This window comes from Phyllobates terribilis, unplaced genomic scaffold (assembly GCF_046119375.1).
Source record: "Phyllobates terribilis strain yellow unplaced genomic scaffold, ASM4611937v1 Scaffold_169__1_contigs__length_4117513, whole genome shotgun sequence".
In the NCBI taxonomy this organism is placed as follows: domain Eukaryota; kingdom Metazoa; phylum Chordata; class Amphibia; order Anura; family Dendrobatidae; genus Phyllobates; species Phyllobates terribilis.
In genome coordinates, this window is record NW_027362929.1 from 3,318,815 (window position 1) to 3,331,265 (window position 12,451).

General features: G+C 44.2%; 9 non-coding genes across 9 annotated transcripts; all 9 read right to left on the reverse strand.

The window, feature by feature from the left end:
- Positions 1–197: 197 nt before the first annotated feature.
- Positions 198–388, reverse strand: LOC141209441 (U2 spliceosomal RNA). The gene has a single exon (XR_012279635.1). It is a non-coding gene; the product is annotated as a U2 spliceosomal RNA (small nuclear RNA).
- A 1,115-nt stretch (positions 389–1,503) lies between these two features.
- Positions 1,504–1,694, reverse strand: LOC141209442 (U2 spliceosomal RNA). Its single transcript, XR_012279636.1, has one exon. It is a non-coding gene; the product is annotated as a U2 spliceosomal RNA (small nuclear RNA).
- Positions 1,695–2,809: 1,115 nt separating this feature from the next.
- On the reverse strand, positions 2,810–3,000 carry LOC141209443 (U2 spliceosomal RNA). Its single transcript, XR_012279637.1, has one exon. It is a non-coding gene; the product is annotated as a U2 spliceosomal RNA (small nuclear RNA).
- Positions 3,001–4,115: 1,115 nt separating this feature from the next.
- Positions 4,116–4,306, reverse strand: LOC141210113 (U2 spliceosomal RNA). Its single transcript, XR_012280291.1, has one exon. It is a non-coding gene; the product is annotated as a U2 spliceosomal RNA (small nuclear RNA).
- Positions 4,307–5,421: 1,115 nt separating this feature from the next.
- Positions 5,422–5,612, reverse strand: LOC141209444 (U2 spliceosomal RNA). The gene has a single exon (XR_012279638.1). It is a non-coding gene; the product is annotated as a U2 spliceosomal RNA (small nuclear RNA).
- Positions 5,613–6,727: 1,115 nt separating this feature from the next.
- Positions 6,728–6,913, reverse strand: LOC141210696 (U2 spliceosomal RNA). Its single transcript, XR_012280819.1, has one exon. It is a non-coding gene; the product is annotated as a U2 spliceosomal RNA (small nuclear RNA).
- Positions 6,914–9,513: 2,600 nt separating this feature from the next.
- On the reverse strand, positions 9,514–9,704 carry LOC141209951 (U2 spliceosomal RNA). The gene has a single exon (XR_012280136.1). It is a non-coding gene; the product is annotated as a U2 spliceosomal RNA (small nuclear RNA).
- A 1,111-nt stretch (positions 9,705–10,815) lies between these two features.
- Positions 10,816–11,006, reverse strand: LOC141209967 (U2 spliceosomal RNA). The gene has a single exon (XR_012280151.1). It is a non-coding gene; the product is annotated as a U2 spliceosomal RNA (small nuclear RNA).
- A 1,115-nt stretch (positions 11,007–12,121) lies between these two features.
- On the reverse strand, positions 12,122–12,312 carry LOC141209446 (U2 spliceosomal RNA). Its single transcript, XR_012279640.1, has one exon. It is a non-coding gene; the product is annotated as a U2 spliceosomal RNA (small nuclear RNA).
- Between the last annotated feature and the right edge of the window lie 139 nt (positions 12,313–12,451).

Sequence of the window (12,451 nt, forward strand, 5' to 3'; positions counted from 1 at the left end):
CATGGCAATGCAATGCACAGTTGCTGAAGTTGAACCAAAATGAGCTTGTAATCTGGCTTCTGCAACTTTGAACATGAAAAATCCAATGAGGAGAAGAAAAGCAAAGCCAAAGAGTCCATCCCAAAATCCGACAAACAAGCAAAATGAACAAAAAACATTGAATTAAATTCTTTCTGATTTTAGAAACTGCATTAAAGAAGGGGTGCACCGGTCCTGGAGATACTGCAATACCAGGTCAATGCGTGGAGTGGACAGAGCAAGCTCTTTTTCCATCTCCCTGTTCTAAAAATCCATTTAATATATGGTCCCCAGATAGGGGACGTATCAGATATTAAACTGATAAGAACAGATACTACACTTGATCTTAGCCAAAAGGCCGAGAAGCGATAACCAGAATTGGTTTCAAACTACGGAGCCACCCAAGGATCCTGAAAAGTCCATTTGTGGAGATGAGCTCCTGGACTCCCGTTAAGAAGACATGTTGTCAACCTCTAGATCCCTTACATGCCTGCACTTTTCGGCTTGCTGCTGCTGCAATCCACGCGTTTTAGATCTGCATAACTCCACCTCTTTAAACACAGCACCTTCACCCCCTGCTGTTCCCACCCGCCTCAACACCGTTGGAAGGGAGGAGAACCAATTAAGGCGGGGGGTGGGGTGGAACGAGCAGCTGTCTACCCTTAGCAGGAGGGCTCCTGATTACATACCTCTCCTGCTGCTGCTGCTGCTGGCTGTCCAGCAGCAGACTGAAGGTGGCTGCTGCTGTGCACAGGTATATAAAGGCTCAGAGCCTATTATGACACGCGCAGCCAGCGTTCCATTGCCACATTCCATCTACTGCAGGCAGGATACCTGGCTGGCTGAATGTCGCTGAGAAGCTCACAGAGACCGCCATAAGCAACAGTTTAACAGAATGCCACAGACTAATCAACCAAACTTTTTGGGTTGGGTTCTCTTTTATAGTCTGCAGGCATTAAATGAAAGAAGTCAGTGTTCCAGCAGAAGGAGACAACGTTTCAGAAAAGGCATTGTAGCAAACCAAAAAAGAAATTTTAAGCGCAGCAGAGTAACCAGCGCACATACCTGTTAGCTCAGGTGAGTTTAAAAGGCTGCTGTTGATAACAAGGGCATTTGCTAAATAGATGGTGTGTGTGCAACAATATACTGAAAGGTCAATTATATTGTGCAGCTTATCTCACCACCTGTAGTTATTTAGGTGAAAGCTCCAAAATGCTTGCCTAATATGTCTGTTTATCCAAAAGGAAGTAAAAAGGGAGAGCCAGAAAGATAGCATTGCATCACATTAAATGGCAATGCAATGCACAGTTGCTGAAGTTGAACCAAAATGAGCTTGTAATCTGGCTTCTGCAACTTTGAACATGAAAAATCCAATGAGGAGAAGAAAAGCAAAGCCAAAGAGTCCATCCCCAAATCCGACAAACAAGCAAAATGAACAAAAAACATTGAATTCAATTCTTTCTGATTTTAGAAACTGCATTAAAGAAGGGGTGCACCGGTCCTGGAGATACTGCAATACCAGGTCAATGCGTGGAGTGGACAGAGCAAGCTCTTTTTCCATCTCCCTGTTCTAAAAATCCATTTAATATATGGTCCCCAGATAGGGGACGTATCAGATATTAAACTGATAAGAACAGATACTACACTTGATCTTAGCCAAAAGGCCGAGAAGCGATAACCAGAATTGGTTTCAAACTACGGAGCCACCCAAGGATCCTGAAAAGTCCATTTGTGGAGATGAGCTCCTGGACTCCCGTTAAGAAGACATGTTGTCAACCTCTAGATCCCTTACATGCCTGCACTTTTCGGCTTGCTGCTGCTGCAATCCACGCGTTTTAGATCTGCATAACTCCACCTCTTTAAACACAGCACCTTCACCCCCTGCTGTTCCCACCCGCCTCAACACCGTTGGAAGGGAGGAGAACCAATTAAGGCGGGGGGTGGGGTGGAACGAGCAGCTGTCTACCCTTAGCAGGAGGGCTCCTGATTACATACCTCTCCTGCTGCTGCTGCTGCTGGCTGTCCAGCAGCAAACTGAAGGTGGCTGCTGCTGTGCACAGGTATATAAAGGCTCAGAGCCTATTATGACACGCGCAGCCAGCGTTCCATTGCCACATTCCATCTACTGCAGGCAGGATACCTGGCTGGCTGAATGTCGCTGAGAAGCTCACAGAGACCGCCATAAGCAACAGTTTAACAGAATGCCACAGACTAATCAACCAAACTTTTTGGGTTGGGTTCTCTTTTATAGTCTGCAGGCATTAAATGAAAGAAGTCAGTGTTCCAGCAGAAGGAGACAACGTTTCAGAAAAGGCATTGTAGCAAACCAAAAAAGAAATTTTAAGCGCAGCAGAGTAACCAGCGCACATACCTGTTAGCTCAGGTGAGTTTAAAAGGCTGCTGTTGATAACAAGGGCATTTGCTAAATAGATGGTGTGTGTGCAACAATATACTGAAAGGTCAATTATATTGTGCAGCTTATCTCACCACCTGTAGTTATTTAGGTGAAAGCTCCAAAATGCTTGCCTAATATGTCTGTTTATCCAAAAGGAAGTAAAAAGGGAGAGCTAGAAAGATAGCATTGCATCACATTACATGGCAATGCAATGCACAGTTGCTGAAGTTGAACCAAAATGAGCTTGTAATCTGGCTTCTGCAACTTTGAACATGAAAAATCCAATGAGGAGAAGAAAAGCAAAGCCAAAGAGTCCATCCCCAAATCCGACAAACAAGCAAAATGAACAAAAAACATTGAATTCAATTCTTTCTGATTTTAGAAACTGCATTAAAGAAGGGGTGCACCGGTCCTGGAGATACTGCAATACCAGGTCAATGCGTGGAGTGGACAGAGCAAGCTCTTTTTCCATCTCCCTGTTCTAAAAATCCATTTAATATATGGTCCCCAGATAGGGGACGTATCAGATATTAAACTGATAAGAACAGATACTACACTTGATCTTAGCCAAAAGGCCGAGAAGCGATAACCAGAATTGGTTTCAAACTACGGAGCCACCCAAGGATCCTGAAAAGTCCATTTGTGGAGATGAGCTCCTGGACTCCCGTTAAGAAGACATGTTGTCAACCTCTAGATCCCTTACATGCCTGCACTTTTCGGCTTGCTGCTGCTGCAATCCACGCGTTTTAGATCTGCATAACTCCACCTCTTTAAACACAGCACCTTCACCCCCTGCTGTTCCCACCCGCCTCAACACCGTTGGAAGGGAGGAGAACCAATTAAGGCGGGGGGTGGGGTGGAACGAGCAGCTGTCTACCCTTAGCAGGAGGGCTCCTGATTTCATACCTCTCCTGCTGCTGCTGCTGCTGGCTGTCCAGCAGCAGACTGAAGGTGGCTGCTGCTGTGCACAGGTATATAAAGGCTCAGAGCCTATTATGACACGTGCAGCCAGCGTTCCATTACCACATTCCATCTACTGCAGGCAGGATACCTGGCTGGCTGAATGTCGCTGAGAAGCTCACAGAGACCGCCATAAGCAACAGTTTAACAGAATGCCACAGACTAATCAACCAAACTTTTTGGGTTGGGTTCTCTTTTATAGTCTGCAGGCATTAAATGAAAGAAGTCAGTGTTCCAGCAGAAGGAGACAACGTTTCAGAAAAGGCATTGTAGCAAACCAAAAAAGAAATTTTAAGCGCAGCAGAGTAACCAGCGCACATACCTGTTAGCTCAGGTGAGTTTAAAAGGCTGCTGTTGATAACAAGGGCATTTGCTAAATAGATGGTGTGTGTGCAACAATATACTGAAAGGTCAATTATATTGTGCAGCTTATCTCACCACCTGTAGTTATTTAGGTGAAAGCTCCAAAATGCTTGCCTAATATGTCTGTTTATCCAAAAGGAAGTAAAAAGGGAGAGCTAGAAAGATAGCATTGCATCACATTACATGGCAATGCAATGCACAGTTGCTGAAGTTGAACCAAAATGAGCTTGTAATCTGGCTTCTGCAACTTTGAACATGAAAAATCCAATGAGGAGAAGAAAAGCAAAGCCAAAGAGTCCATCCCCAAATCCGACAAACAAGCAAAATGAACAAAAAACATTGAATTCAATTCTTTCTGAGTTTAGAAACTGCATTAAAGAAGGGGTGCACCGGTCCTGGAGATACTGCAATACCAGGTCAATGCGTGGAGTGGACAGAGCAAGCTCATTTTCCATCTCCCTGTTATAAAAATCCATTTAATATATGGTCCCCAGATAGGGGACGTATCAGATATTAAACTGATAAGAACAGATACTACACTTGATCTTAGCCAAAAGGCCGAGAAGCGATAACCAGAATTGGTTTCAAACTACGGAGCCACCCAAGGATCCTGAAAAGTCCATTTGTGGAGATGAGCTCCTGGACTCCCGTTAAGAAGACATGTTGTCAACCTCTAGATCCCTTACATGCCTGCACTTTTCGGCTTGCTGCTGCTGCAATCCACGCGTTTTAGATCTGCATAACTCCACCTCTTTAAACACAGCACCTTCACCCCCTGCTGTTCCCACCCGCCTCAACACCCTTGGAAGGGAGGAGAACCAATTAAGGCGGGGGGTGGGGTGGAACGAGCAGCTGTCTACCCTTAGCAGGAGGGCTCCTGATTACATACCTCTCCTGCTGCTGCTGCTGCTGGCTGTCCAGCAGCAGACTGAAGGTGGCTGCTGCTGTGCACAGGTATATAAAGGCTCAGAGCCTATTATGACACGCGCAGCCAGCGTTCCATTGCCACATTCCATAGACTGCAGGCAGGATACCTGGCTGGCTGAATGTCGCTGAGAAGCTCACAGAGACCGCCATAAGCAACAGTTTAACAGAATGCCACAGACTAATCAACCAAACTTTTTGGGTTGGGTTCTCTTTTATAGTCTGCAGGCATTAAATGAAAGAAGTCAGTGTTCCAGCAGAAGGAGACAACGTTTCAGAAAAGGCATTGTAGCAAACCAAAAAAGAAATTTTAAGCGCAGCAGAGTAACCAGCGCACATACCTGTTAGCTCAGGTGAGTTTAAAAGGCTGCTGTTGATAACAAGGGCATTTGCTAAATAGATGGTGTGTGTGCAACAATATACTGAAAGGTCAATTATATTGTGCAGCTTATCTCACCACCTGTAGTTATTTAGGTGAAAGCTCCAAAATGCTTGCCTAATATGTCTGTTTATCCAAAAGGAAGTAAAAAGGGAGAGCTAGAAAGATAGCATTGCATCACATTACATGGCAATGCAATGCACAGTTGCTGAAGTTGAACCAAAATGAGCTTGTAATCTGGCTTCTGCAACTTTGAACATGAAAAATCCAATGAGGAGAAGAAAAGCAAAGCCAAAGAGTCCATCCCCAAATCCGACAAACAAGCAAAATGAACAAAAAACATTGAATTCAATTCTTTCTGATTTTAGAAACTGCATTAAAGAAGGGGTGCACCGGTCCTGGAGATACTGCAATACCAGGTCAATGCGTGGAGTGGACAGAGCAAGCTCTTTTTCCATCTCCCTGTTCTAAAAATCCATTTAATATATGGTCCCCAGATAGGGGACGTATCAGATATTAAACTGATAAGAACAGATACTACACTTGATCTTAGCCAAAAGGCCGAGAAGCGATAACCAGAATTGGTTTCAAACTACGGAGCCACCCAAGGATCCTGAAAAGTCCATTTGTGGAGATGAGCTCCTGGACTCCCGTTAAGAAGACATGTTGTCAACCTCTAGATCCCTTACATGCCTGCACTTTTCGGCTTGCTGCTGCTGCAATCCACGCGTTTTAGATCTGCATAACTCCACCTCTTTAAACACAGCACCTTCACCCCCTGCTGTTCCCACCCGCCTCAACACCATTGGAAGGGAGGAGAACCAATTAAGGCGGGGGGTGGGGTGGAACGAGCAGCTGTCTACCCTTAGCAGGAGGGCTCCTGATTACATACCTCTCCTGCTGCTGCTGCTGCTGGCTGTCCAGCAGCAGACTGAAGGTGGCTGCTGCTGTGCACAGGTATATAAAGGCTCAGAGCCTATTATGACACGCGCAGCCAGCGTTCCATTGCCACATTCCATCTACTGCAGGCAGGATACCTGGCTGGCTGAATGTCGCTGAGAAGCTCACAGAGACCGCCATAAGCAACAGTTTAACAGAATGCCACAGACTAATCAACCAAACTTTTTGGGTTGGGTTCTCTTTTATAGTCTGCAGGCATTAAATGAAAGAAGTCAGTGTTCCAGCAGAAGGAGACAACGTTTCAGAAAAGGCATTGTAGCAAACCAAAAAAGAAATTTTAAGCGCAGCAGAGTAACCAGCGCACATACCTGTTAGCTCAGGTGAGTTTAAAAGGCTGCTGTTGATAACAAGGGCATTTGCTAAATAGATGGTGTGTGTGCAACAATATACTGAAAGGTCAATTATATTGTGCAGCTTATCTCACCACCTGTAGTTATTTAGGTGAAAGCTCCAAAATGCTTGCCTAATATGTCTGTTTATCCAAAAGGAAGTAAAAAGGGAGAGCTAGAAAGATAGCATTGCATCACATTACATGGCAATGCAATGCACAGTTGCTGAAGTTGAACCAAAATGAGCTTGTAATCTGGCTTCTGCAACTTTGAACATGAAAAATCCAATGAGGAGAAGAAAAGCAAAGCCAAAGAGTCCATCCCAAAATCCGACAAACAAGCAAAATGAACAAAAAGCATTGAATTCAATTCTTTCTGATTTTAGAAACTGCATTAAAGAAGGGGTGCACCGGTCCTGGAGATACTGCAATACCAGGTCAATGCATGGAGTGGACAGAGCAAGCTCTTTTTCCATCTCCCTGTTCTAAAAATCCATTTAATATATGGTCCCCAGATAGGGGACGTATCAGATATTAAACTGATAAGAACAGATTTTTTTTTTTTTTTTTTTCTTAACACTCAGATTACAAGTACCATCTCGATTCCATACTTCTGAAAACGGTGATGGACCAAATCCATCATCGTGTCATTTTAAAACAAAAAAACATTATTTAATGCATATACAAAAAAAACAAAACAACAACCAGTATTTCCTCTCAGACACATAATATATAGAGGAAGGAAACAAAACACATTACTGCATTCCTCCCTTCAACTCATAATATGTTAGATACTCCAACAGTCCTTTCTCTTGCGAGAAAGATTCAAAGTTTGTATTCACATAATCTATCCATGTCCTTCCCACCTTATAGGTTTCAAAAAACCTCTCTTTATTTGCCTTCACACTTGCGATTACCTTTGGAAAAAAAGCTTCAAAACACACACCACTTCCCTTCATTTCCGCAATTCCTTTTTTAACTTTGTCCATTTCTTTATCAGCTTCCTCCTCTTCTGTTTGCCTCTGAACCTCTACCGTCTTCTTTTTTTCTTTCTTTTCCGCCTTTGCACTTTCCATCTTCTCCTTATTACTCTTTCTCTTTGGGCATTCCTTAAACCTATGCCCAATTTCCATACACAGGTTACACTTATTCCTTTCTACTGGACATGATTTAGAAACATGTCCTTCCGCTTTACACTTCCAACACTTTTCTGCAGTACAGTCTTCACGTTTATGACCATATACCTCACAAATTGAACAAAAGGAATCCATCCCATTAAAGAATAAATTCCCACTTACTTTACCAAGCTTAAACCTTTGAGGCGGGTAGGAAAAACTCCTATCCTTGTTCATGTTAAATTCCACAAAAAATTTCCACTTTCCCGTCCATACTCCGAATTCATTCATTACTTTACCTTTTGATACTACAGACTTGGCAAAACCACTCAAAAACGTGACAATGTCCTCTTCTGGAACCAGTGGTGAAAACATTTTCACTGTCACCATCTTTTCACTACTAAATACGTGACGTTGAAACCGAATTCCAACAAACTTCTCATGTCTCAATTCATCAAAAGAATCCATATAGTTCTCCAAAATCTTTGTAGACTCAAAAAACACGTCATAGACACCCTTTTGGGGATAATCCATAACTGCCACGATGTCTTCTTTATTCACCTTTGCGACACCCAAGATGATCTCCTTCATAATAAACCGAAAGTCCTTAACCTTCTGACAGTCTCTCCGGACAAAAAATCCGGAAAGCGGTCTCCACACGTGCATGTTCTGGAACCTCCAACTTCGGCCACAACTCCGCCTCTGTTGCCATGATTCTCCAACAGAATGAGCGTAATCTCCACTCCAACACACAGAAGGAGCGAGTATGATCACTTCCCGTTGTCTGGGGACTAAGCCGACACGCCTATAGCAGCAAGGGGGTGAAGTCCCCACAATTAGGTAAGGACGATCCCCCAAGGCCGACGAGCCAGGTACCCTAGACACCTCCAACCAAAACCAAGGCAGCAATCGCTAAATCACTGCACTTGATCTTAGCCAAAAGGCCGAGAAGCGATAACCAGAATTGGTTTCAAACTACGGAGCCACCCAAGGATCCTGAAAAGTCCATTTGTGGAGATGAGCTCCTGGACTCCCGTTAAGAAGACATGTTGTCAACCTCTAGATCCCTTACATGCCTGCACTTTTCGGCTTGCTGCTGCTGCAATCCACGCGTTTTAGATCTGCATAACTCCACCTCTTTAAACACAGCACCTTCACCCCCTGCTGTTCCCACCCGCCTCAACACCGTTGGAAGGGAGGAGAACCAATTAAGGCGGGGGGTGGGGTGGAACGAGCAGCTGTCTACCCTTAGCAGGAGGGCTCCTGATTACATACCTCTCCTGCTGCTGCTGCTGCTGGCTGTCCAGCAGCAGACTGAAGGTGGCTGCTGCTGTGCACAGGTATATAAAGGCTCAGAGCCTATTATGACACGCGCAGCCAGCGTTCCATTGCCACATTCCATCTACTGCAGGCAGGATACCTGGCTGGCTGAATGTCGCTGAGAAGCTCACAGAGACCGCCATAAGCAACAGTTTAACAGAATGCCACAGACTAATCAACCAAACTTTTTGGGTTGGGTTCTCTTTTATAGTCTGCAGGCATTAAATGAAAGAAGTCAGTGTTCCAGCAGAAGGAGACAACGTTTCAGAAAAGGCATTGTAGCAAACCAAAAAAGAAATTTTAAGCGCAGCAGAGTAACCAGCGCACATACCTGTTAGCTCAGGTGAGTTTAAAAGGCTGCTGTTGATAACAAGGGCATTTGCTAAATAGATGGTGTGTGTGCAACAATATACTGAAAGGTCAATTATATTGTGCAGCTTATCTCACCACCTGTAGTTATTTAGGTGAAAGCTCCAATATGCTTGCCTAATATGTCTGTTTATCCAAAAGGAAGTAAAAAGGGAGAGCTAGAAAGATAGCATTGCATCACATTACATGGCAATGCAATGCACAGTTGCTGAAGTTGAACCAAAATGAGCTTGTAATCTGGCTTCTGCAACTTTGAACATGAAAAATCCAATGAGGAGAAGAAAAGCAAAGCCAAAGAGTCCATCCCCAAATCCGACAAACAAGCAAAATGAACAAAAAACATTGAATTCAATTCTTTCTGATTTTAGAAACTGCATTAAAGAAGGGGTGCACCGGTCCTGGAGATACTGCAATACCAGGTCAATGCGTGGAGTGGACAGAGCAAGCTCTTTTTCCATCTCCCTGTTCTAAAAATCCATTTAATATATGGTCCCCAGATAGGGGACGTATCAGATATTAAACTGATAAGAACAGATACTACACTTGATCTTAGCCAAAAGGCTGAGAAGCGATAACCAGAATTGGTTTCAAACTACGGAGCCACCCAAGGATCCTGAAAAGTCCATTTGTGGAGATGAGCTCCTGGACTCCCGTTAAGAAGACATGTTGTCAACCTCTAGATCCCTTACATGCCTGCACTTTTCGGCTTGCTGCTGCTGCAATCCACGCGTTTTAGATCTGCATAACTCCACCTCTTTAAACATAGCACCTTCACCCCCTGCTGTTCCCACCCGCCTCAACACCCTTGGAAGGGAGGAGAACCAATTAAGGCGGGGGGTGGGGTGGAACGAGCAGCTGTCTACCCTTAGCAGGAGGGCTCCTGATTACATACCTCTCCTGCTGCTGCTGCTGCTGGCTAGCAGCAGACTGAAGGTGGCTGCTGCTGTGCACAGGTATATAAAGGCTCAGAGCCTATTATGACACGCGCAGCCAGCGTTCCATTGCCACATTCCATCTACTGCAGGCAGGATACCTGGCTGGCTGAATGTCGCTGAGAAGCTCACAGAGACCGCCATAAGCAACAGTTTAACAGAATGCCACAGACTAATCAACCAAACTTTTTGGGTTGGGTTCTCTTTTATAGTCTGCAGGCATTAAATGAAAGAAGTCAGTGTTCCAGCAGAAGGAGACAACGTTTCAGAAAAGGCATTGTAGCAAACCAAAAAAGAAATTTTAAGCGCAGCAGAGTAACCAGCGCACATACCTGTTAGCTCAGGTGAGTTTAAAAGGCTGCTGTTGATAACAAGGGCATTTGCTAAATAGATGGTGTGTGTGCAACAATATACTGAAAGGTCAATTATATTGTGCAGCTTATCTCACCACCTGTAGTTATTTAGGTGAAAGCTCCAAAATGCTTGCCTAATATGTCTGTTTATCCAAAAGGAAGTAAAAAGGGAGAGCTAGAAAGATAGCATTGCATCACATTACATGGCAATGCAATGCACAGTTGCTGAAGTTGAACCAAAATGAGCTTGTAATCTGGCTTCTGCAACTTTGAACATGAAAAATCCAATGAGGAGAAGAAAAGCAAAGCCAAAGAGTCCATCCCCAAATCCGACAAACAAGCAAAATGAACAAAAAACATTGAATTCAATTCTTTCTGATTTTAGAAACTGCATTAAAGAAGGGGTGCACCAGTCCTGGAGATACTGCAATACCAGGTCAATGCGTGGAGTGGACAGAGCAAGCTCTTTTTCCATCTCCCTGTTCTAAAAATCCATTTAATATATGGTCCCCAGATAGGGGACGTATCAGATATTAAACTGATAAGAACAGATACTACACTTGATCTTAGCCAAAAGGCCGAGAAGCGATAACCAGAATTGGTTTCAAACTACGGAGCCACCCAAGGATCCTGAAAAGTCCATTTGTGGAGATGAGCTCCTGGACTCCCGTTAAGAAGACATGTTGTCAACCTCTAGATCCCTTACATGCCTGCACTTTTCGGCTTGCTGCTGCTGCAATCCACGCGTTTTAGATCTACATAACTCCACCTCTTTAAACACAGCACCTTCACCCCCTGCTGTTCCCACCCGCCTCAACACCGTTGGAAGGGAGGAGAACCAATTAAGGCGGGGGGTGGGGTGGAACGAGCAGCTGTCTACCCTTAGCAGGAGGGCTCCTGATTACATACCTCTCCTGCTGCTGCTGCTGCTGGCTGTCCAGCAGCAGACTGAAGGTGGCTGCTGCTGTGCACAGGTATATAAAGGCTCAGAGCCTATTATGACACGCGCAGCCAGCGTTCCATTGCCACATTCCATCTACTGCAGGCAGGATACCTGGCTGGCTGAATGTCGCTGAGAAGCTCACAGAGACCGCCATAAGCAACAGTTTAACAGAATGCCACAGACTAATCAACCAAACTTTTTGGGTTGGGTTCTCTTTTATAGTCTGCAGGCATTAAATGAAAGAAGTCAGTGTTCCAGCAGAAGGAGACAACGTTTCAGAAAAGGCATTGTAGCAAACCAAAAAAGAAATTTTAAGCGCAGCAGAGTAACCAGCGCACATACCTGTTAGCTCAGGTGAGTTTAAAAGGCTGCTGTTGATAACAAGGGCATTTGCTAAATAGATGGTGTGTGTGCAACAATATACTGAAAGGTCAATTATATTGTGCAGCTTATCTCACCACCTGTAGTTATTTAGGTGAAAGCTCCAAAATGCTTGCCTAATATGTCTGTTTATCCAAAAGGAAGTAAAAAGGGAGAGCTAGAAAGATAGCATTGCATCACATTACATGGCAATGCAATGCACAGTTGCTGAAGTTGAACCAAAATGAGCTTGTAATCTGGCTTCTGCAACTTTGAACATGAAAAATCCAATGAGGAGAAGAAAAGCAAAGCCAAAGAGTCCATCCCCAAATCCGACAAACAAGCAAAATGAACAAAAAACATTGAATTCAATTCTTTCTGATTTTAGAAACTGCATTAAAGAAGGGGTGCACCGGTCCTGGAGATACTGCAATACCAGGTCAATGCGTGGAGTGGACAGAGCAAGCTCTTTTTCCATCTCCCTGTTCTAAAAATCCATTTAATATATGGTCCCCAGATAGGGGACGTATCAGATATTAAACTGATAAGAACAGATACTACACTTGATCTTAGCCAAAAGGCCGAGAAGCGATAACCAGAATTGGTTTCAAACTACGGAGCCACCCAAGGATCCTGAAAAGTCCATTTGTGGAGATGAGCTCCTGGACTCCCGTTAAGAAGACATGTTGTCAACCTCTAGATCCCTTACATGCCTGCACTTTTCGGCTTGCT